This window comes from Ictidomys tridecemlineatus, chromosome 3, assembly GCF_052094955.1.
Source record: "Ictidomys tridecemlineatus isolate mIctTri1 chromosome 3, mIctTri1.hap1, whole genome shotgun sequence".
NCBI classification, from domain to species: domain Eukaryota; kingdom Metazoa; phylum Chordata; class Mammalia; order Rodentia; family Sciuridae; genus Ictidomys; species Ictidomys tridecemlineatus.
The window spans coordinates 185,415,834-185,442,707 of record NC_135479.1 but is presented as its reverse complement, the minus strand read 5'-3'; positions in this window follow the sequence as shown (position 1 = coordinate 185,442,707).

Sequence of the window (26,874 nt, the reverse complement as noted above, 5' to 3'; positions counted from 1 at the left end):
AACCTGACTAACATGCTTATTATGTTATTAGAATTATTATTATTATGAAATAGCATAATTCAGTCAATAGTTTACCAATTAGATGTATAAAAACCAAATCTGGTTAATATTAAAAGTAGGTAAGTTGAGAAATAAAAATGTTAAAGTCAACTCCATCATCAAGGGCTAATTAATCCCCCTATTGATTTTATATTCTAGCTTTGCTGACCAGGACATTTGAGTAATTTGGGAATCTAAGTATAACATTACATATAAACATAAATGTTTACATTTTGTTCTGTTTTTTCTCCTGTTATATTTACCACATATTATCTTAACTTTATCCTACTACTGTACCATGCAATATTTGCTAGCTATTTTATAGAAAATATAAGTAAACAAATTGAATAATATCTGATGAATAGTTTACCAAAATAGTGAAAGATATCAGTCCAAGATTACCTCATAAAAACTCCTGGCCTTTCATGTTGCTAGGTTCTCTTGATCCCTTATTTGCAACACCTTGAAACATAATGATGTGAGATGCTGAGATGCTATGATGTGAGGTGTCCCTCAAAGAGAGCAAAGTATGAAAGAACAAAAAATAAAAACAAAAACCTGAGGGAGTCAGAGGTTTAACAGCCAAAGAAAAACTAAAGCCTGCAAACCAATGACCTGTGGAGACTGAATACCAACAGGCATGCAGGTGAGCCTGCAAGTAGATCCTCCTTCAGTCAAACCTTGAGATGACTTTCTTTGGATCACCACCTTAAGACAGATGGTAAAAGTGGCATATCCATGATCCTTTGCAGAATCAGTTAAGTAGGCTACACCTTGATTCAATTTACTGTAGTTCTTATTGATAATCATGATAATGGAAGTGAAATTACTGATGACATGCTTTTGTTTTATAATTCTTAAATACTGAGAATCTATTACAGAGATTTTAACCTTTAACCTTTTATTTACGTATGTACATTGACATACATATTATTTTCAAAGCAACAGATCAGACACTTGTGAAACAGTTTTTCACCTTCCCTGGAAAACATGATTTTATGAGTCGACAATTTCATCCATGGTTTCAGTATAGAAAGCTCCAGATAAAGACATGCCCCTCTTTCACACTAGCTATTTCTTTAGAAATAACTTTCACCTCACGTTTAGACAATCTGGCTTAACTGTATCATCAGAGGCTCCTAAAAAGAGCCCACTAAGAACTGATCAATGTTGAAATCAAGATTCTTCATACACATCTTGTTGGTTCAATATGGAGACAAATCTCAACTGTGTGCCAAAAGAATATTGCAGAGTTTTTGCCTGGTATCTAGATCTCAGATATTCAGCATTTGTCTGCACCCTTTTCCTTCAAGCAGTATATCATTTGGCTTTAAAGAAAAACTTTCATGGCAGTGATTGTCAGAGTTACTTGACTCCTTTAAGTATGACTTTGCAAAATCTTTGCATAGAAGAAGTTCCAATAGGAGAAATTTAATTACTTGGCAATTGTTGCCCAAACTTGTTTGAAACTCCGAGGAAACAAGTAAAAACATGGTTAACAATTATAATCCAGAATGTGAGTAGGTTGATCCTTCCAGTGATGATTCTCCATTTATCAAGAATTTATACATACAAATCAATACCTTTATGCCTCCAACTTGTACTCTGCAGTAGGCTTAGGAGCTTTTCTGTCTCTGTAAAAGCTTCAAAGTGTGAAACAGGGACATGTTTTATCTGGAGTTTTTCATACTAAAACGGTGGATGAAATTTTTCACTATGGTTCTTACACAATAATATGTTCCAGTGGAGGTGAGAAACTGTTACACAAGGGTCTAATCTGTTGTTAGACCTAGCATAGTTCCTGTTGCTTTTTTGTATCAGTCGACTTCCAGTCACATAATGATCTTTCAATTATTTTTACTAATTTCATTTTAGTCAAATGTAGGATATATATGTTAAATTTTAAAAACATCCTGGCTACATATTAAATGGTGGAGAGTTGTAAAAATGATGTTTAATCAAAGAACCTCAGTGTTACTTTATGACAAATTTTTTAAGAATAAAAATTATTACTTTATCACTTGAAGCGATATAACTTTTCTGTTAATCTGAATATACATTTCCATGAAAGATTTCTTTTTATAATATGAAATACAGCTTCACATATGCTTACCTGAGTTTCTTTAAAAGAATTATGAAATATGAGCTTCAGAAAAAAGCTTACTGTTTTAAAAGTTAGCAACTGGATTTCTTTGTCTTATTTCTATATATTAGAAATAAGTAATCCCCATGGATACAATATGTGAGAAAAAGAAATCCCACAGTGCTTGTGATTACATGGTATCAGGAAAAAACTCAAATCAGTCTTTATTCCTAATTCTTTCTTCTGTAACTCTTCTAAAGTTACTTTATATTAATTTAGAATTTCCAATGTTTTCTCATTAGGCCAGTGAAAATTTATTCTTAATCAACCCTTAACTGACTCAGGAAAAAAGTAATACTTTCTTCAAAACTTGCAAGTAAGTCACTGTAAGCCTAAATACATAAAACATATTGATATGTGTTCATTAATATTTCATAATACTTAGAATTGGGCTTTCAGTCCATGTGACTTTTTTAATTGAAGGTTTAAGAGTATTTGGGCATTATATTCATCAGTAAAAGAAGTGATGCATATGTCATTTTTTCCTACTCAAATTGAAATGCACTAATAAGATCTAATATATATGTTAATGTAATCTCATATAATTCTTGCATTTTTATTAAGAAAATGGTAATATGTACAAGTTTGATAATTTTCATCTTTGCTTCAAATTACAGAATTAAAGAGCACAGAATTCATTCAGGACAGTCTAAGCACTCAATAAATATTGCCCAACTGATTGGCTGAGGCAAATTTTGCATTTAAGTAGGAACACTTTAACATCCATAAGATTATAAACTAAGATGCATGAGTTCAGGTTGATAAATTATTTCCCCAATTGTGTTTAGAATAACTTAGCTAGAATTTATTAAGACAGAAGAAAAAAGGATGAGTGATTATGAAATCAAATGAAATTTTGTACAAATTTAACTTGGATAATGTTGTACAAAATACCAATGAGCTTTTGTATTATCCTGAATTACAAGTACGAAAATAGGGAGTCCAATGAACACTTCTATTTGTCTAATATGCTAGCCTTGTATGCATTGCTCTCTAAATGCATTTTTATTTATCCCTAGTTGTATCAATAAAGTGAATATGATGAATATATTTCTGAACTTCTGTCTTGTTCAGGCTTTTGACAAGGATAGATTTGTTCACCTAATATTATCCTTATATTAATAACACTCTTTTTAAATTATACAAAAGGGCAAAAGACATGGGGTAGAGGATTGAACTAGAAACATAAAGACTGGACTATATAATTTAAAATACTAATAAAAGTTCTATAGAATTTCCTATTCATCAATGAAGTGTAATCTCCTGATTTTAATCCTACCAATGAGAACTTTAATATTCATGTTATTAACATTAATTTGTATATAAAAATCTTTATAGAAACATTTTCATTAATATCATACACTTCGTAGATGTCACCTGGTATCATCTGCGTGTGATGATTACAAATTTCATTCAAAGAAAGTGCCTTGGTCTAGATTGAGACTTAAGACAAGATAGTGATTGCATTCCAGGTCTTCAGAAAAGAATTATTCCTTGTAAACAAACTTGCCATTGTTGTATACTATGCCTGAAAAGTACTGAACCTAATAGAGTACAGTTGTTCTGGTGTATTTCAGATTTTAAAGAAAATTAGCACAGTCAGTACAGCTTAGAGAGCTATGGCCATTGTTTTGCTTTGAGAATCTGAGTCTAAAGAAAACGATAATGTATTCTGATTTTAATGAAATGGGACTGGAAAGTGAAAACTGAGAAGAAGCCCCAAACAACTGTACCAGGGAAACTTTTTACACAAATTCATGCCAAGACAATCAACATGAATGAAGTTAGCATGTAGATCACATTTATGTGCATGGAAATTGCCCAAATCAGTATAGGTTGAGTATCCCTTACCTGGTCCTCATGATTTGGACTGGAGATGCTCTGAATTTAGGATATTTTCAGATTTTATAATATTTCCATATGCCTCATAAGATATATTCAGGAGGGGACAAAAGTCTAAACCAAGAATTCACTTATGTTTCATAAACATCTGACATACATAGCTTATAGGTAAATTTATATAACTTTTCATACACTTGCATTTTAATAGTAACTTGTCACATGATATAAGATGTGGAATTTTCCAGTGAAAATCATGTCAGTGCTTGAAAATTGTGCATTTTAAAGTGTTTTGGATTTTGGATATTTGAGTTACTGCTGCTCAAGCTGTACTTTGTTGTGTTTGAAAATAGAGGTTAGTATAAGCTCAAAACAAAACAAAAAAATTCATGATGACATGGCATAGATTTTTTTCTTTCCATTTTAGTTAATTGTTTCACAAGTCTACTAAAATAAAGTGAAAATAATTTCATTAAGTTGGAGTTGTAAAAGTTTACTTCTAAAGGGTTTATTAGATTTTCAATTATGTGACACCCATATTTGTTGACATTAGTAGTCAGGCCATTCAACTAATAAAACTTTGCATTCCACTGGGATAATTTGAAAAAATCACAAGGGAATAAAGAGACAGAGAGAGAAAGAGAATACAATTACACTTCATAAATATTCACACTTAAGCTAATTGGTAATATATAAAATTTTCATTTAAATTACAATATAAAATACTTTAGGAAATTATTTAATCTTACCTAATCTTTCAAAGAAATTGTTTTACATCAAAATTGAATTAAAAATTTCTGTTCTCTTTTTAAATTTAAGCAATAATAAAAGTGCTGATGTAATTTTGTATTATTAATAGAGGAACATTTTAAGAAAATTTTATGTTACTTCTACCTCTACAATACAATCTTTGGTGAACAGATGTAGATTACTTTTATAAGTAATATTTAATTTTTCAAAGTCTGGAGAAAGTAAACATTTTCACAAGAAAAATGTAGAACTTCAAATTAGTTAAAGAGAATTGAAACTAGAATTCTCCAAATCTATAACATTGTTCTAGATTTTTGTAATATTATTTGTGTACCTAACTAATTAAAAAAACAGTCTTCAAAATAATGTAAATTGTACCTGTACTCTCCATTTCTAAATCTTTCATGCAAGAATCATCTTGTCAGAAAGCATTTACTTAAATCATACATTTAATATAGTTTCACATTATTCTGGCATTGAAAGTGATGTTTGTTCCTTTGAACACTTCAAATGACTAAGAGTGTCTCAAAAATGGTTAGATATATTTAGAGCACCATATGAATTTATACTGTCCATATGGAATAATAAGGAAAAGTATTCATATAATACATGCCTCATTTAGATGCAGAAGGTGTTTAGGTATCTATTTTTTAAGTTTTCTAAGATAATTTCATTTAATAGATGTCTAGAATTTTAAATAGTCATAATTCTAAGTAGATTACATTTTTTATTCCTGCCATGTTCCATATATATGCAGATTGCAAATAGATAATACTTTAATGTTTGAAAGATAAATAATTGACAATGAACTTGTCTCCTGCTTCCTTAAAGAATGACATACCTGGAACACATTTATAATTAAATCAAGTTTCACAAAGCCTCAAGAAACCATTATTAAAATATTATACTTATGCAAAGAACACAGGCCTTACTAGCACAGCACTTTGTCAGCAAAATGTAATTAGCTTATTGCAAGTTATATATACTAAGAGAAAAAAATAACAAGGGATGCTTTGTCATAAATTTAGTCATTGTCAATCTCAAATCTTGCAATTCTTTCAAATCTCCAATCAGAGCCATTAACTTTGGATAGATTTCTTATGTGTCAGAGTTCTGCATAGAGATTATGAAAAACACAACACTTAAAATTAAATTCTATTACTGAGTGATATTATCCTACATCTACAAAAATTGTATAAATCTCATTGTTCAACTTACTAAAATTAAATTACTAGCTTCCCTTGTCTAACTGGCATAATATACTGAGTATATTATTGATCCAATATTAATAATATCCTATGTATAATATGGAAATTAGCACATCATTTACTACAAAATAATAAGCTTATGCTTTTCATCACAATTATGTTCTTGAAGACAACTTTTACATTAAGATAGCTTTCAGACATTACTCAGTTAATATAACATCTATATCAATTTGTATTTCTATATAATTTTTTTAATTTTACTTTAAGTTCCACTTATTCAATGTGGTCTAAATCAATTCCTGAGTTCCCCCCAAATTTTTCAATTGTTTCAGCTCTGAAAATTATATCAAAAGAGACCAAAATGCAATACTGCATTATCCCAAATGTTACTGTGTTCATACAAAGATGATTTACATCACATAGCAACAATAAGCAATACACTTAAAACCACCTTATAAATTCTAGGCACACTATTTCATTAAGTATATATTCTCAGCATCTAGCGCAAAGCTTTACATACAAAATACCTACTCAAAGGGAAAAGCCACATTAGAACAATGTTCTAAAAGCAAGGATAATCTTCCACAGAAATACTTAACAATCTTAGGAGACACTTCCAGAGGAAAATCAAGAACTTGACTCTGTTGTTTCTGCTACATCAGGATGTACCACACAGATGGAATATTTAACTCCTCAAGACCCCAGTGCCTTACATAGCAAAAAAAGTAACCCATAAAGCAGACCTAGAAATGGTTCATCTACTCTAAAATTTTATGACTTCTGAAAATCCAGAGGCTTTTTTATGAACATGTTTTTTCAATTCATGACTAATTGAATTTAGGAGATTGAGTTACATAGCTTTTAAATAGTAAAAATAAATCTTGCTTAATTGACTGCTCATACTTGTGAAATCTTAATTTAATAATTCAATAGTTAGCTAAATTGTATGTTCCAATAAGAAGCAACATTGACTACATTTTAAACCTTCCAGCACTGATTTTAATAAGTATGAGAAAGTTCTCCATGCTATTTTAAATATGTAAGATTATTAAAACTCATTGCTGTTGGTGTCATAAATATAGAAAGTTAAAAATTATCTAAGACATGTCTCTATAACTTTTGGTACAACTAAAAATGTCATAATAAAAACTAGATAAGAAAAAATCCTGCTAATTCAAGTCAGGCACTACATTAGAAAAGAATCTCAGCCAAAAGAGAAGATTGACAGTAGCTATGTTGGAAGGAAAATGGAGCTGCCAAGAATATCTCAGTTAACACTGACATTCTTAGCAAAAGTATTTAAAGTAACTTAAATTCTTGTTCATATATGATGGGATGGTTAAAAATAAAGAGATGCCCAAATAAGGCTTGGATTTGAAATTTACATATAAAAATGTAATGGGTTTAAAATTTAATGCCATCCATATAATTAATTCAGAAACCAAATATAGCCATGTAAATTAACTGAAGATGTTGTAAGCAATAAAACTTGTTCGTAATTTTAATCGCTATGTGGAAGACTGCATTTGAAAAGTCTTCAGAAAAGTCTTAGGAATTATTTTCAGAATTATATTAAATGGACACATTTGATATATTTTCTTCAAATCGACACACACTTTGAACAAAGTTTTCAGAGAGTCTGCGGAAAGTAAATTAAAATAGCTATATTAAACCAGGAGACAGGCAAAAGCTATGTGAGCTGCCTAGGAAGGAACAGGAGATTGTGAAAATATGCAAGAAGAATGTTAGAGAACCAAGGAGACAGAAGTTCAGCATCCTGGAGTAAAAGCAGCTTGAGGAAGACCATTTCAAAATATACCTCACTGAGCTCTGTATTAATGGATGGATTCCAATCTCCTACCACTTGAATCACAGGGAGCATCTAGAAATCCTTTCTTCATTTTATCTATAAGCCAAGAGCTCAGGTTAATAAATAATTAGCACAAAACCAAAACTGTATCTTAAATCTTCAATTCTCAATTTTACTGCTATTTTCCCATTTGCTGCATCTCATTTTTCACAAAAACAATATCAAAAGGATTTCTTTTAAAAAATTGTTAACTTCTTTGAAACATGCTTCCTTAGAAAGACTAAAGGCAGTACCAATGATTTCATCTCAATCTATTATTTTCTTGTATAAAAATACAAAAATAAACATTAATTTCACAATTCCAAATGAAATAGGAAAACCTATTTCATTTATAAAGCATGGGTTAAATTGAATTGTAATTATCTCATTATACACCAGATATTTGTAATCACTGTCATTCCTGAAATATGCCCCCCAATTATTTGCAAATCAAGAAAGTCTGAATTGTTCGTTTGTTGAAATAATCTTCTATCTCCTAAAATATCAGGAACCAAAGAATATCTTATATTGTGTTCCAGCATATATATCTCTTTTGAAGAAATAAATGGAGAAGATAATCATTGGAATATCATTCTGTCCTATTTCCCAAGAATATCAGACTTATCACAAAACAACTTCATTTGTTAAAATTTCATTTCTCACCTCTAATTGTGTTTTTTCAAACTGAGTTGTACTAGAATTATCTTGTTAAAACCAAATGGCTGACACTATGTCCAGAGTTTCAGTTTCAGTAAATATGAGATGAGAACCAATAATTGGCCTTTCTAAGAGATTCCTTGCCGCTGCCAATATTAAATGGTAGGGTGAACACACTTGGGTATTAAGTTTGATAGCAGCAAAAAGCTCTATGTGCTATGGCAAAGTAGGGGGACTGGAGATGGCAGTTATATACCTTATATTTCAAAAAGCTAGAAGAAAGGATTTTGAATGTTTTCAACATAAGTAAATGGTAAGCATATGAGGAGATAGATATGATTGACCACGTTAAATATTATTCAATGTATACATGTATTGGAAAAATACATGGCACCCCACAAACATGTATAATATTTTTTTTACTTATAAAACATAAATTTTAAAAATTAAAAAGAATCAATGCTCTAGTATTTCATTTGTATTTGAGTTTATGTTATTATGTAAAATTAATAGTTAATGTAATTCTTAATATAATTTCCCTAAAAACTTTTATTTTTTATTTTTGTTGAATTAAAGTGGGGAAAATTTCACTCATGTTAATTTTTATACACTCTGTCCTCATGTTTAAAAACACAGTATGCTTCAATCTACTAAAACATAATTATTATGTTAATGATGACATTATATTATCATTATTATACAATTTCATCATAATTATAATTATTATATTCCAATGAATTCATATAAATCCAGTTCCCTCTTTAAATCCATCTATAGATGGACTATACCTGTACTTTTGCTTTAACAGAATTCTGAAATATTTAATAATTTATATTATATAAATAACTGAATCTTTCTTCAAAAATTCCTTATGAACAAACCCTTATTGCACATCCTGCTAGAAAAGTCCAATTTCGGGAGTTGTGAAGTACAGCTTGCCAGGTACAGTGGGAGCCATTCAATCACCTTACTTTTCATTTTATAGGTTTCTCTTCCTGAATTACCAGCTCATATTTTTGTAGTTCCTTCAACTTCTCAGCGATTTTATCTGTTAAATTGCTCTCCCTTTGACCCTACCTGATTCTTCTCACTCTAATTGAAATGTGGAACCAAAAAAAAAATGAATTTACAGAGGTTGAAGTATATTTTGAGTTCCCACATTCACAAAAATATATATGGTTCAAGGCATTTGTGTTTGGGTATTTGTGTATGTGCAGCTTCCGTAATTCTCTTGTGAGGGGAATTACATTCTCTTTGGTATAACTCTTCCACAAAGTAGTCCTTATTATTTATTTATTAGTTTATTGCATTACCAGATCCAATAATTCAGCATGTAATATTATACAATGGCCTACCAAATATGAAATTGCCAGAGAACACTTCAGTATTTGTAGACAATGGAAAATCTTTATGAGACTTTTATAGTAGCTGAAACAATGGCAGTAAATTCCATGGCAAAGATAGTGCCCTAGGCATTTTGGAGTTCCTGGTCTGTGAAAAACAAAGAAACCCTAGTATTTTTTGGAGAGTTGTAAAATTGGCTAGAAAATTCTTAAAGCTAAAGTGAGTGTTATAGAAATATAGGTGCGTTTGGATTTTACTAGAAGGACACCATGTTTAATGAACTGCTTTTGGAACTCAAGAGAGCTTTGTATTCTATACAATGCTAAAATACAAGCTTTTATTTTAAAGCACAAAAGATCTAATTGGTACTAAAACATTCTCTCAAGAGTTGGCCATAGGTTGCTTATACAAAGGTTCTCATTTTTTTAATTAAAAAGATGAAAATATAAACAAAATGTTTTTTTTATTTGCTACCTCTCCTAGAATCTTGAGTTCAAATATTGTCCTGAATAATATTAGAATTTATTCTCTACTACCTGAGAGAACATCTTCTAGGCTATGATAACCTCAAGGAACATCAATGTGTACTTATATGTAGGTTTGCTTTGCCACTGGAATTCTAAGAAATTTATTGATGGCATGTAAAAATATGTTTTGAGTTTTAAATTTTAATTTCTAAATAGTTTAGTACATTTTTCCAATGTTCTTATTTGGAAAAAAAAGATACACACACACACACACAAACACACAATAAGTTTAAACAAACAACTCATCCTGAGTTTCTTTTTTTCAATTGACTTCAAAATGTACAAATAATTAATGGATATTTGCCATAAATTAAATAACAACTGGAGGATTTGTTAAAATTCTTTTACTTTTGAAAAGTAACTCATTAGAACAGTGATCATAAATTGATTTGTGCTGTAATTACTCAGAGTCAGACTTGCCACCAGAGGGTGCGTTTCTAAGCAGCAGACTACAATATGACTACATGTGTAAGAAATACACCACACAAACCCCTATATGTAGCATAAATGTAAGCAAATAGGATCTAAGACATATTTAGTGCTTATTATAGGCTAAGTACTTCTGGGCAAGAGACAATCTCTCACACATTGCAATTGTCTCCCTATCTCATTTGTTTGACTGTATTTTCCATTATCCTATTTCAAATTTTTGAGGAAGAGAGACAAAACAAAACAAAAACAAAATTATGGAATTCTAGAAGCTTGTTTTGTTTTGCATTTTCAGTCTAATTATTTTATTTAATTTTCAATAGATTGTGGACAACAGAGTGAATATTTAAAATGATACAAAAAAGTGTGCATAAATTTTAAGTTTCACTTCTTTCCTTACTCCAAGCCTCCCAGATTTCTTATTCAGTAGTAATGATGGTTTCCAATTTCTTTGTATCCATTGAGAGATATTTTATGCAAATATGAGAAGCATTAAAATGATTTAAAGTGGATATTCTGTCTTGCCAAGGAAAGAAAATAGATTTTAATAGCATATAGATTTCCATAATTACTCTTTATCTTACAAATATTTGTTTTAAGTGTTCACTTTATTAGAAATGATTTGCATGATTTATTTTTTAGTTTGCTCAGATAATGTTAAAATTATCAGGATATTTATTGTAATAAGCATTCTAAAATATTTTAGTAGGTTTTATATTTTTAATTTTTATAAATTTCTTCCATCATTTTAAGAATTAGTTCTAGCTTAGGCTTTTCTTTTTTAAATTGGTCTTAAGATTAAATATACAATGATAATTTTAACTCTTATGAATATTTATTTTATACACATAACTTATTCATTACAGATTCTCAGAAATACCCTTAGTTATTTCCTGGTTTTAGAAGATAATTAGTTTAGTATATTCTGTATGCATGCAATAACTTCCATTCTGTTTTTGAAACATTAGGAAATTTATGATTTGGAAGAATGTCTGATAATAAAAAGACCATTTGTCATTTTGTTTCAAAATATTTTATAATAAAATGGCAATTGATTCCATTCAAGATTGTGCATAATTTTAAAATTTCAGATCCATGACTTAACTATTTACAGAATTTTCAAAATTGATATATTGTCATTTCTTCCCTGATTTTTTTGCTTTAATTAATATGCAGAAAAATATACTTTAAACAAACACTAGTCTGTATCAATATTAAAAATATGATTCCATATTTTTGTTAACATGGAAATTATCTCACAAATTCTAAATATTTAAGTTTTTACACAAATATTTTAAAAGTAGAAATTGCCTTTAAATTATCATTTTTAATTACTAGAACTTTATTTTTGTTCCTAATATTAGTGCTGACACCCACATGTTTTATCTAGTTATAAACTCTTTAAGAGACCATCTTAAAGATGGGGCTGGGATTGTGGCTCAGTAGTAGAGTGCTGGCCTAGCACAGGTGGGACCCGGGTTGGATTCTCAGTACTACATAAAGAAAATAAAGGCATTGTGTTGTGTCCATCTACAAAAAGATTTTCTCTCTCTCTTTCTTAAAAAAAAAAAAAGAGCATCTTAGTTCTCCTCAGAAATCATTCCACTATTTAAAAATTATCTGAATCCATATGTATTTCTTTGAACTCACAAACTAATTTTATTTTAATTTTAAAAGTTTAGAAACAATTTACCTAAGTGGTGAATTCCTCTCTTATTTTTATATAGTTTCAACTGATCCTAAGTCAACATACTCATTCAGGAAGAAATAGCTTATAGTAAAAATGTAGGTTGCTAAAGAAGAATATAGATAAGCCTCTGGATGAATGATAGATTATGGATAAATGGTGATAGATATAGAAATAAAAATATAGATAATAGTCAATAACAGATATCTATCTATATCTACATATATATCCAGCTATATCTATTCATCATCTATTGAGCTAGGTATCTAACCTATTTAATGTTACTATCTAATCTATATCTAGTGAAATAAATCCCAAGTCCAAGAATCTGAGATCCATAAACCTGAAATGTTCATACTTGATCTATTAGGCATTTCTATAATCATCTTGTTCACTTTTATTGTAATGTTTACCCCTTAACCTCTGTTTCTAATTTTATTCTTCTTCCTGACTTTGACACTTTCATTGACTCACATAATTTATATATAAGTGATATAAATGTATATATAAATATGTATTATAGTACTTGAAAGTTAATTATTTAAATCATCCAAAAATACTGATGGTGTATGTAATTTCTTATTTAATACTTTAATCCAAGATTCCTTAATGTTTTCCTCTTTGAATTGTGAAAAACATATTTCATCTCTGTAATATTTTGCTTCTGCATTCTATTAATGATGAAAAACCAAGATATATTCAATACATTGGTATCATAAACTTTTTGTTCTGCATGATACATACATAAAGCCACCTGTAATTGAAATTTCCTTGCAAATAGGAGCCATCATATTTCAAGAAAAAAATTATTCTTGCATTTTACTGCAGAGAAAGCAGAAGTTTGCTTAGTTAGAAAATGTGGAAGTCTGCATTCAAAAATGACCCTTAGCACACTGGAGGACTGAAAAAATGACCATGGGAAAACCATGGAGAGCAGCTCTTAAATATGGTTGCCATGTATCCTCACTTGGGCAGCAATACAATTTAACTAAGTTGTCCTCAGAGGTAACTAGTTTGAACATACTTCACTTCTTTTACCCCCTTCTCTGTTCTCCTCTCACTCCTTTTCTCCATATTTCTTGGATTACATCCCATATAAATCATCTTCACTCAAGTTCCTGTCACAGGCTTTGAAAAGAATTCAAGTGATTCCACAATGTTATGACAGATATCCTACAAATGTTTTCCTATGAATTTATGCTGAACTGAGGGTGGTAGCATGTGTATACCGTTAATGTCAAATATCAGATTGTTGTACCCAAATCACGACTCCTCCTTGTAATAGAGCTACATGCTCATAATAGTGATGACAAAACCTTCTACTACCTTAGGTTCCAGTAGGCTCATAGTCCCAGTGTTTACACCATACAGTTTAATTACTATACTTCTTTGATATTTCTCAAATATCTGGTGGTAAAGACCTCCATTCCCCACTTCCACCCAATGAGATATCTTGTACAAAATAGTTGTATCAATTTGTGGTTGTTTATTATTACATATTAATTTTAGAATCAGTTTTTCAATATCCTTCTAAAATGTTCTTTGTGTATTGAGTGAGATTGTACCGAGTTTATAAAAAATTTGGTAAATATTCATCTTTGCAATATTAGCATCAATATAAATATGATAACATTTGTAATGTTAGTAGGTCTTCTGAAAGCAATATTCAATGTAGCTTTCAAATGCCAGCCAACTAAAAACTCTCTCTTCTAGGCACAGGATCTTTGCATGAACTATAAATATTCACTCCTATAGGAATAGCCCCCAGCATACTTTTAACTATTAATTTCCACTCTCCATATAGCTCTTATGTGAACCCTGTTTTTTCCAGAAAATCTTTCAAATCAAACTAACTATATAAAATATGACTATTTTTAATAGGCATCATGAATTATGTTTTGTAGACTTACTGTAATATAACTTTTATATAGTTTATGTAATGATTTGATGCTCTACACTGGACTCATGGGTTCCTATGCCATCCTGAATAAATTAATACATTAAGTATTCTTTAGAAATTTCCCTAAAATATACAGCATGTCAATACACTTATAATAATAACTAACAATTACATTTAAAAATTGGACAAAAAGAGAGATGGCATTATCGCAAAAATAAATATACTGATCTTTTAGTTAGCTTTCTCACTGCTGTGACCAGAAGACCCGGCAAGAACAATTAGAAGAGGAAATATTTATTTTGGGACTCATAGTTTCAGAAGTCTTAGTTCATAGACAGCTGACTCCAATCTTTGGGGCTTAAGGTGAGGCACAACGTCATGGTGGAAGAGTGTGGCAGAGGAAAGAGTCTGGGAACATGGAACCAGGAAGCTGAGAAAGCTCCACTCAACAAGGAGAAAATATAAACCCCAAAGGTTTGCACCCTAGGGATCCACTTCCTCCAGCCATGACGTACCTGCCCACAGTTATCTTCCAATCAATCCATATTGGGGGATTAATGCACAGGTTAGTTAAATGCCCTCATAACCCAATCATTTCACTTCTAAACCTTCTTGCACTGTTTCACATATGAGCTTTTGAGGGGGACACCATTTCTAAACCATAATATGATCTCAATTTTAATACAGTATCTTTAAATTTGCACTTACCACTTTTGGCAAGAAAATGTATTCTAGTTTTATTCATAATTAGAAATGATTATCAGAATATATTCTGGTTAAAACCCAGAGTAAATACCTCTGTTATTTACATAAATAGAAAAATACTTACAATTAAAAAAGTTTGCCTCTCATCTGTGTTCCCCTGAACTTCTGTAATGAGCCATCTACTTTTATTGTCTCCTTCCTTTGAGTTTTCATTATTTTAAATACACTAGGATATGACAAGCTTCCCTCAATTATGAAATATTGCACATGTATACAATTGGAGATTTGGGGAACTAAATGGAACACGGGAGAAAATTTTATCATTTTCCCTCCAGCTCCTGAATAATTCAACTGAGATCCATGGAAGTAAGCAAACCATTTTAGGTGGCATGGGTAAGCTCTGCTATAAGCAAAAGTAGAACCTCTTTCCACACTTAGCCATGACCTTCAGTCGAATCCACGGTGCGCACGCTCGTGTTCTCTCTCTCTCTCTCTCTCTCTCTCTCTCTCTCTCTCTCTCTCTCTCTCTCTCCATGTATTTATGGTAATATCTCAATCCATTTCTGTAAACATCCGTTATTGAATATAAATGTATTTCTCATACCACTTTGTTCAGTACATATTTTACTTTTATTCTGTGACGTTCTTAGAGTTGTCCTCTAAGAATTTTATCAAGGTCACACATTTTCGTAAAGTTCAGCATAAAGCTCTGGCAGGCTGAAAAAGGACTTATTACTTGAACACAAGAACATTTGTCAATGATAGCAAAATAGATAAATCTTATATAATTTATTATTTTTAAATGATTTGTGCATTTGCCATACGAATCATTTTTATATTGAGTATAAATTCTACACTTTTTCCTATCAAGAACATATTGAGGATATTCTTGTGAAATTAAGATAATGTTGTGGATTAGTCAATATAAATTCTTGCTTAATGAGCTAAAAATGAAAAATTGCTAGGTACACTACAGTTAAAATACATAAACTGTAGCAATGGGCTCCATTTAGCATTGAATTTTGTGCACCTGAATTTTGGGAGGATTTCTCATTGAGCTGACTAAATGTACTCTAAATCTCTACAAAGAAATCTTCCTGTGAATATATTAGATTCCAGCAACAAATAAGTTTAAACAAAAGAGCAGATTTAGTCATATGTTCTTGCCATTTGAATAATTCACCTGTAAAAAAAATAAAAAGAGATCCTATTTAAATGCCATCTAATTTGGAAATTCACAGAGAATAGAAGAAAATAACCCCCCACCTTGCTACAGAAATTATTCAAGCAGACAATTGCAGTATGGAGAGATTTTGCTAGTGCTATCATGCCATCTTCATACACTAAGAATAATTTTTCTTGACAACATAGAGATACTACAAATATAATATCTTTTATACCTCCAATTTCTTTTTCAAAAATCATTGCTAAGAAGAGGTAGCTATTCCAGTTTATGAAATAAAATTTCAAGAAAACATAGTAATATGGAGACCACTTATTATGTTCCAGACATTAAACACTAATGTGTTTATTGTCTTAATCCTTTTAGGCTTCTATAGTAAAAATCCTTAAATTGGTCAATTTAGAAAAAAAAAGAAACAGAAATTAATGACTCATAGATGTGGAGGCAGGAATGTCCAAGTTTGTGTTCTGATGAGGGCCTGTTCTTCATAGATAATATCTTGGGGCCTCACATCGTAGAAGGGCAGAGCTTTTCAACCTTACTTACTTATTTATTTAAGAGTACTGGAGACTTGACCCAGGGGCATTTTACCCCTGAGCCATATCCCCAGTGCCTTTTATTTATTTAGTTTTTTTAAAAAAATTTGAGGCATAGAATCTCACTAAGTTTCTGAGGCCATCCTTGAACTTGTGTTCCTCCTGTCTCAGCCTCTAGAGTCATCAGGATTACAGGTGTGAATCACCCTTGATCCCCTTCCTTATTGAAGTGCCCCTGTGACTTAATTACTTCCCAAAATTCGATACCTCTTAATACTATATATACATGTGGGTTTTTTTTGTGTGTGTGTGTGTGAAATACAAACGCACATATACACATATATTTATATATATAGTATATATAAAATTATATATACTGTATGTATGAATTACCTCATTTGTGATAATAGAAGCACAAGAATTTTATTCATTTCTAAATAATTTCAAGATTCAATGCATATTCATTGTTTGTATTCATATGTATATTTTGCTTTTTGAAAATTAGGCTCAGAAGTGGTGTTTTCAAAGTCATCTCTATATGAAACAGCACAGGTGGTCATAAACAGTCACTTCACAGAGGAAAATGAAATTCGGAACTTACAATTAGGAAGCTTTATTATTGTGTATTTACTCTTACAAAGATTAAAGGGTTAGAAAATATATTGTAATGAAGAAGGGCATTTAGTCTGGAAATTAAACATTATAAATTCTGAGGTGTGTTCTAAATCTTAGTGATTATGAAATCTAAAATTATTTTAAAGTGTGATGTGTACAAATCTGATTTTTTTTTATCAGTCAGAGACAACTGTCTGAATCTCAGAGTCCCTTGCTCATCTCTGTTCTGAAGCATGGAAATTTAGGGAAAATATAATAGGAATAAAATTACTTAATAATTGTTTTTCATAATGCTTTAGGCTTTTCTCAGCACAGATACATATAAGTTAAATAAAAAGTTATTTCAGGTCTAACATATTATTACAAAATCATGATTAAACAATTCTTTCAAGTTCCAAATGTTTGTAATTATAGAAACTTACTTGGAAATGACATAGGACAACTTAAGCAATTATGACATTTATTTTAAATTATAAATTCTCAAAGGATTCCCAAATTTAAGCATATTTTTCATTTAGGAGCAAAAATACAACTTTTTATGTATATTTTTTCAGTAATTTTTTATATTAAATCACATCAATGCATGAAATGATAATGGCAGAATATACATAATTAACAGCATAAACTTGGCTTACTAAGTTATATCAGAAGATACAGCAAGAACTAGGAGGAAAACATTACATTGAAAGGACCAAGTAGTAAACAGCTTTTTTTTTTTTTAAATAAAAGCATTTCCTATGCACATGATTTAGATTTACTTTTAGTATTCCTGAGTAATCATTTGTATTGCTAACTGCAGTTAATTTTCATCCTAAGTGTGTGTTTATGTTTTGGATGTTTTTCCACATATTTTGCTATGATAACTTCCAAATCTAGAGAAAAATTAAAGATGTCATTCAGTGAATATCCTATAAACTATCATGTCTTCCACAATTATTAAATATTATTATCAATTTTTCTATCACATTTTTTATGTATTTTATATACTTTATTCAAAAATAGTTTATAAATTCTTACAAGAATAGTGAACCCTATAAAATTTCGGGGGGAAGAATAAAATTTATCTGCATGATAAGCCCAAACTTAAGTAAATATGAACATAATTTTAAGGCACCTCGTCTTTCTTGTTTCTGCTCTAAGTTTTGCATCCTTATCCTACACCAGATGTCCCTGTTTCACTATGATTCATATATTCTAAAATGCAGAAATCTCAAAGAATCCTGTTGTTCCCTAGTCCTTAGCCAATATACTGCTTATTCTCATCAGGATACTAATATGTCATTTAGCTTTGTACTAAGCTGTTCTCTGTCACATTCTTACAAGAATATTGAACCAAAGCAGACATTCAGTAGTAGCAGAGGAAAACAGAAACAAACACAAAAATGCCAAAGTATAAGATAATTAATCCCTAAATGAAAGGTCATTTATAATTGGGGTATACAAAAGTGACATTAATAAAATTAATAATCAGACACAGGATCTATTTCCCTGGCAGAAAGTAGCTTACATGTACCTCATTTATACTGTAATGCTGTTAGAGGTAATGCTGTTCCCCTAAAGGCATGGAACTCTGCTAATGTGAAACTTTGCCCGAGGTTTACAAATGATAACACTTGATTTTTAACAGGCTACTCTATAAAATCAATTACCTCTGCTCTAAATAAATTCTTAGTAGCTTTATAAATAATTTAAACTAAGAATCTTATAGTACCAGAATGTTTCCATCAACCTCAAGAATTGTTCACTACAGTCTTATGCCTTCACAAAACAGCACATTTAATACAGTTAAAAAAGTGATAAAATACAGTGCATGAAATTATGATATCTACAAAACATGACAGTTTTAATTTTATAGCAAGTCCTATACTCAGACAATATTAATGTAACCTAGAAGCCAAAATGATCTGCCCCAAATTCTGCCACTGAGTAACCTGTTCTAAAGGACGATATAAATAAGTATGAAAAAAAATCACATTATATAGAAAATATGTGTTCCAAGATATTAGAGTGAATCAAATGTTTAGTGAATATAGTGAGGAGAAACTATAGCTGCTTACGTGTACAATATGAGCTAAATAATAAACAAAACTTGATGGTTCATCTTTATACATTATCTCAAGTTGAATCATGCCAAAGGATTATAGACAAATTTCATTTTCAAATAAAATGTTGAACTTAAGTTTATTTTTTAATCTCAAAAAGGAAGATGGTCAGGATTCGGAATTTTGATGCTTAGTATATTATGAATGCTAGCCCTTCACAATCATCTTCTTTTGTAGCCTTTTACTTTTCAAAATAGTATTTAAAAAGTGATGGCAAACCTTAAACGTAATGAAAATTATACAGATCCTGAGAATAAGTTTCACCTTGGGGAAAGACTGTGATATAATCGGCCTAGCAGATGAGATAAGCAATTCTCTTAAGTTATTACATCCAAAGTACAAAACATAAACAAATAAATAAAACATTTATTTTATTTCTGCTATGAAACTCCTGTATGTCAAAAACTTTTGAATTCAAACCATTTGTATCTTTTCAAATTATGCCTTAATTCATGGGGACAAAGTAGTGTGAAATGTGATATAAGGTAATACAAAAAGGAGAACACATTCAAAACAAGGAGGTCATGTAGACATTTTTAAAAACAACAAATGTTCCTGAGTGCATTGTTTGATTACAGTTTGGAATAATAGCACAATAACTTTATTTTACAATTGGTAAGGATGACGAAGCTGCTTCATCATGTATTGTCACTCTTTTATAAAAAAATAAAATGTAATATTTACTAATGAAAAGTAATTGTTTTTTCTAAATAAAAAAAAAAGTTCTGGCAAATCCATTTAAACTAAACACTGTCAAAAACTGAGATATACCTTTTCCTGTTTAACTTTACTGTGCTTATTCAGCAATAGTCTTATTCAGTCATACAGGCCACAGTGGTATTTCATGTGTAGGGGGAACCAGGAAGAGATATAGGAGGAAACAGTATATATGTTAATAGAAAGTTTAAAATAGAACAGAAGTAAAAATGCTGCTCATTCATCCATTCACTTCCTTATCCTGAAAATGGTCTATTGATCCAGTTTGTAAATGGATTTTTTAATAAATGCCAAAGCAAACTATACTACCCTAAGTGTTGATTTATTCATGACCCAAACCTACAGATAGGGCCTGGCCCAATAGCCTGGGAAGGAGAGAGCATACCTAGGTAGAACTGGCATTTGTTTATCAACTAGATTATTCAAACAGTGGTCTGATCCTAAATGTAAATTCTATCCTATTCCTCTATCCTCTTTGTTCTGATAAAACTCATTGTACTTTTATTTTATTTTAGCATGGGTAGTTGAAAATTTTTAAGTTATATTTTTTTCCTGGAAAATTTGAAGTCTAGAAGGCTCAGTATAGTTCATTGGTTTGGAAATGACCATGTAGAAGGACATGTAATTTAATAAATAAGGAAACTGCTCTGGAATTAAGTGAATGGGTTAAAACCCTGGCTCTACCAAGTGTCATCAGGTGACTTTCAAGTACTACTCTGTTCTCTCATCTGGAGATTAATTATAATTACAGAACCTTCATCATGGATTCATTGTGAGAGGTTAAAAATTAGTATGTTTTACATACTGAGGACAGAATCAGGAACTTATATTCACAGAGATAAGGGATTCTAAGAATAAAAAAGGTAAGAAATAACTGAAAACAGAACACCAAATATATAACTTTGTATGAGGATAAAACCATATATCAGCTGCATCTTTGGATCTTAATATACTGGAGAAGACTTTATATATCTATGTAGAGCCCCTGTAGAAGATGATTTTCTTCACAATTGTTCTCAAGTTCAGAAAAAGTCTAGGGCTCTTTTCAATCTTAGGCCTCTCGAAACCTTTCTCAGTTTTCAGGAAAAAGCAAAGGTGAGGATTGAATGTGGATTTGTTGATTGATTGAATGATAGCAAAAATATATACATTTATTCATCCCAAAACAAACATTCACTTAGCATCTTGTTTTCTAAGAGTTTATATTCTTTCATTATTTGTGGAGTTGTGCTAGGGATCAAATCCAGAACTTCTTGCATGGTAAGAAAATGTTCTAATAATGAGTCACAACTCTAGTCCCTAGGAGATTAGAAAACAATATGATATTGCTACAATGGAGGACTTCATAAGTGACATGGCAACTCATTTAAAAAGCATCCAACTGAATAACATGCAGTCAGGGAGAAGAGAAGTGCAAAAAGGTGAGCAGTTATTAACCACATGAAATAAAAGGAAAAGAAATCAGTGTAGATGGGGGAACAGCACATGAAAAGGCAGAAGCAATGAAACGTGTGGAAAATAAAAAGCAAGATGTATGATAAAGCCAAAGGAATAGGCATTGAGAAGGAATTTTTTAAAAATTTTCTATATAGCCACACAATATTCAAACTGAAAAATTATGAGCATACTAAGCATGAAGATATTTAGTTGCAGGACTCTATAAAGAGGATTCCAACATGAGGTGCAGCATGAAGGAAGAATCTGATGTGAGCAGACTTAAAACTATACATATTATGTTATAAACAGAAGATGTGAAAACAGTCAACTGATCCCCAAAATTGTTTTGTCTTCAAAGTTTTTATCTAAAGCATCTAAATTACTTTTGACTTTGAAATACTGAGAGAATAGCAACTAGCAACCAATTGAGTCTTAAGAGTAAAAGCAATATATGTGTGTGTGTGTGTGTGTGTGTGTGTGTGTGTATTGTTTTAGTCAGCCTTTTTACAATGGTAACCAAAAAGATTTGATAATAATTTTAAAAGAGGAAAGTTTATTTGGCACTCATTGTTTCAGTGGTCTCAGTCCATAGATAGCGGACTCCACTGTTATGGGCCTAAGCTGACACAGAATATCATGGCAGAAGAGTGTGCAGGAAAGTAACTCAGGGCATGATAATGAAGAGGAAGAAAGAGCTCTGCTCACCAGGGACTAAATATAAACCATAAAATCATGCCCTCCTCCTTCAGTCACACCCTCCCTGCCTACTTACACTTGCCACCAAGTTAATCCTGACCACAGGATTAATGCACTGATTAGGTTAAGGCCTTTATAACCCAATCATTTCACTTCTAAATTTCCTTGCATTTTCTCACATATGAGCTTTAGAGGGGACACCTCACATCCAAACCAGTATAAAAATTAAATATCAAGCATATCAATGGATGGACCACTGAACAAAATGTGTTGGCATGAATGCTAAGTATAAGAAAGGATGACAGGAAGAAGGGAAGAAGGAAAGGAAAGGGGAAAAGACATTAAAAATTAAAAAATAAAGGAAGGAAAAAGTCAACCTGGAATATTGGATGGAGATAAGCTAGAAGGATAAGCATTTGTCATCTTTTTAAATTGACAAGCTAAAAAATTGGAAAAGTTTCAAGCTTTTAAACAAGGATTATGCATGGTATCATTTGCCTCATAATAACTAAGCTTTGGAACCAATGTAGGAGCCCTTCAACACATGAATGGAAGAAAAAAATGTGGTATATATATACACAAGAATGTTACTCAGCTTTAAAGAATAAAGAAATTATGGCATTTGCCAGTAAATGGATAGAACTGGAGAATATCATTCTAAACAAAATAAGCCAGTCCCCAAAAAGCAAAGGTCAAATGTTCTCTCTGATATGTTGATGCTAACCCATAATAAGGGAGGGTAGGGAAAGTAAGTATAGAAGTTCACTGGATTAGACAAAGGGGAAGGAAGGGACCAGAGGGGAAATGGGAATAGGAAAATCAGTAGAATGAATCAGACATAACTCTCTTACGCTCATATATGAATACACAACCAGTGTAACTCTATATCATGTTCAATCACAGGAATAGGATCAAAAGTGTAATGGGTTGCACTCCATGTATGTATAGTACTTCAAAATACACCATGCTGTTATGTATATCTAAAAACAACATAATAAATAAATAAACAAAAACAAACACAACAAATTAAATGTGAACAGAACAATCCTATGAATTTTAACATTTTTTAAATATTTATTTTTTTTAGTTGTAGTTGGATACAACACCTTTATTTTACTTGTTTATTTTTTTATGTGGTGCTAAGGGTGGAACCCAGGGTCTCACACATGCGAGGTGAGTGCTCTACCACTGAGCCTCAACCCCAGCCCTGAATTTTCCTTTTTACAGACTTAAATTTCAGGAGGTTTTAGATAAATGGGGAACAATAGAAGAATATGCTTAGCATTAATTGCCTAGTATTAAATAGAAGACTGCCTCCAAGTATGATAGAAGATTTATGTATCTATATCATTTATATATTTATGTGTGTATATACATATATATATAATTTGTATGATATGTAAATGAGAATATGTATAAATTTATTCACGGGCTGGGGTTGTGGCTCAGAGGTAGATTGCTCACCTACCATGCATGAGGCACTGGATTCGATCCTCAGCACCACATACAAATAAAATAAAAATATTGTTTCCACTTATAACTAAAAAATAAATATTAAAAAATTTATCAGCCAAATGTTAACATATGGTAAGTACTCAATAAATAATATCAATATTTTAAAAAGGACCACTCTGGAATTAATGTGGATGAATAATAATAAGCATTGGTGGTAATAATTTTGTGGTCATACCAGGATATTGGTGAAAAACTCTGAAAGGCATCTACTACAAAATGATGAACTCATTCACAGTATTGATAAAATTCTAGAGACAGTAATAAGAAATCCATTATATTAGTAGGACCTTCAGGCTATTAATGTGCCCCTCTGTCCTAGACTTCAGTTTGGCTCACTGCCATTGAAATCCATGTGTGAATGTTTCCTTATAAGTAAAGAAATAAAAATTTAAGAATTGTTGACCTAATGGTCAGGAAGAAAAATAATGTAAGTAAAAAATATGATACAACTTTTGAGTCCCCAGATATCGTTGTGTATTTAAAGCCCAGGTACAAGTCTATTGCTCTTGCTTAATGATTTAAGATGTAGCTTCTTTAAGGCCATGGTGACTAAGAATGAATGGGAGATCCCCATCTTTTGAGAAGCCCAACCCAGTTCTGGCCCTTGAAGACTGCCATCCTCTGCTGAACTGGGAGACCCAATGGCCCTGCTGTGCATTTGTAGTATTAATAGACAAGGGGTCCATAAACAACTCAACTGGTAGCATATAGCAAGTAGAAGATCTAAAAGAAGGAGATCTATTCCTGGTGATAACTGTAGCACACAATTATTAAAAACTTCTTATATACTTTTTTTATTCAAAGGAACAGCACACATGTGATTTGTTTGTTGTTTTTATGGAACTGGGGATAGAATCCAGGACCTTATATAGGCTCGTCAAGCACTCTACCACTGAGCTATCCCCCAGTTTTTCTTATTTATTTGTTTATTTATTTATTTATTTTCAGGCAAAGTCTGGTTAAGTTGCCCAGCCTGGCCTTGAACTTGTGATCTTCCCCTCCAGCTTTCCAAGTAGCTGGGATTATAGGGGTTTGCCACCATGCCCAGGTTAGCTTTAGAATCAAATCAAATAAGAATTATAATAAAAAGTTGATCTTTTCTTATGGTTTGTACACAAAAATCTTGGTTCTAAGAGAGTGTCACTAAACATTGTTTTCCAAAGTTTCATTATAAATTAATTCTTGTTAGTAATATATTTGAATCATTTTTTCATAATTTACCAGTTTTTGAAATATTATTTCAGTTTTTCTGTGAATAATCAGCTTGCTTTTCTTACAATATTTTCAATAATCATAGCCATAATTATTAAGTATTGTAACACAAAGTATATTCCATTGCTCCTCTTATTATATTTCACTTCTTAAAGGAGCAAAAATCATCTCTAGCTAAAACCAAAGTCAAACCTGTGATAAATAATCATTTTATTTAAGTACAGTCTCTCCAAACTGAAAACATTACTGAGTCTTCAATAGACTACTATCCTGTTCATTATATCCCGTTTCTTATACTTTGGGGAATATGGCAATACTTTTGAATTTCATGAGTGTATAATCATTGTAGTTTTTTAACTATAAAATTATTTACTTCCTCAATTAATAATGGGAGTTCATAACCCACTTGAATCTAATGTATGAAATATGATATGTCAAAAGCTTTGTAATGTTTTGAACAACCAATTAAAAAAAAGAAAGCTAATGTTCCCCAAAAGCTATTTTTTAAAAAAGAATCCAATAAATCTATCAATAATGGCGTAAAGACAAAATGAGAATTATATCCGTAATAAATGTAAATTTCAGGAAGGAAAAATTATTTCCCCCCTCTATGAGGAAAAGTATTAATATCTGTAACTTATACCAGTCATGTAGCTGGCTGTTCCCACAGGAGATGGAATCAAATTGAAGGTCCAGCATCAGTCAGCTTCTGGCAGGCTAAGCATCAATGGAAGCCAAAGTCAGAAAATCCTTAGAATGGAATTCCATGCTGTTTTTCTTATATTGAGATTTTATTGGTACCATACTATGTCCACATTGAACAAGCACTAGATAGATACGAAGTGACACAGATTAATATCTACAAAATATGTTATTTTATCTGTTCAATCACTCAGAGCCTCCCCTAAAGCAGATGTCCTTTGGTAAGAAGGCATATGCAACTCAAAGAGCTGTGCATTCCAGCCCATTCTAAAATATTCATTCACAAACCTCTTCTTCACAAATTACTGAAATAGATCCTTCAGTTTTGTTCTTCTTACACTTCTATTTGTCAAATCAAAACATTAGCAACAATGTGATAATTATTTTGGATCCATAATTTTGACCTTCTCTTAGAACAGAATAAGTAAATATGATAGCTTCCACCATCTGGCCTCAACTACTTTCCCTTCACTGTGTTCATGCCCTCTGCCATGTGTTACTACTGTGCCTTTCTACCATGAGTCTGGTGATGTTCTCCAAAATGATTCTGTACTCAGTCATGTGATTTGCTTTGGCCAAAGATATACATATTTCACACAATCGAAGACTGGCGATGAACATGAACATTATAATTTCTAGCACTTTTGATCTCTAACTACTCAAAGAGCTTACTGCTTTCAGGAGGAAGATTAGAGACTGGTGAAGCTGTAGCAACCTCCAGAAAGATGAGTGTGATATAAGCTCAAGCCAAATGTAGATCACTTGATTACTAAAAATGAGTAAGAACTAAATTGTGACTACTTAAGATCTGTGAGGCTCTAAAACTATATATTATTCACCCATTTTGTAGCAATTGATAATATACACAGGAATTTCATAGCAAAGTAATGCAACACAGTATCAGTTGAGCTGTCTGTCCCTTGTTCTCTTAACAAAGAACACTTCACCATTATTTCTTGGGGATTTTCCTATTTGGGACTAGTCTAGGCTGCATTATTACAAGACTGATTAGTACCAGCATATTGTTAAGAATCAAAAGAAAATGATACCAAAATTTTTATTAATGATTGTGGCCACTGTCA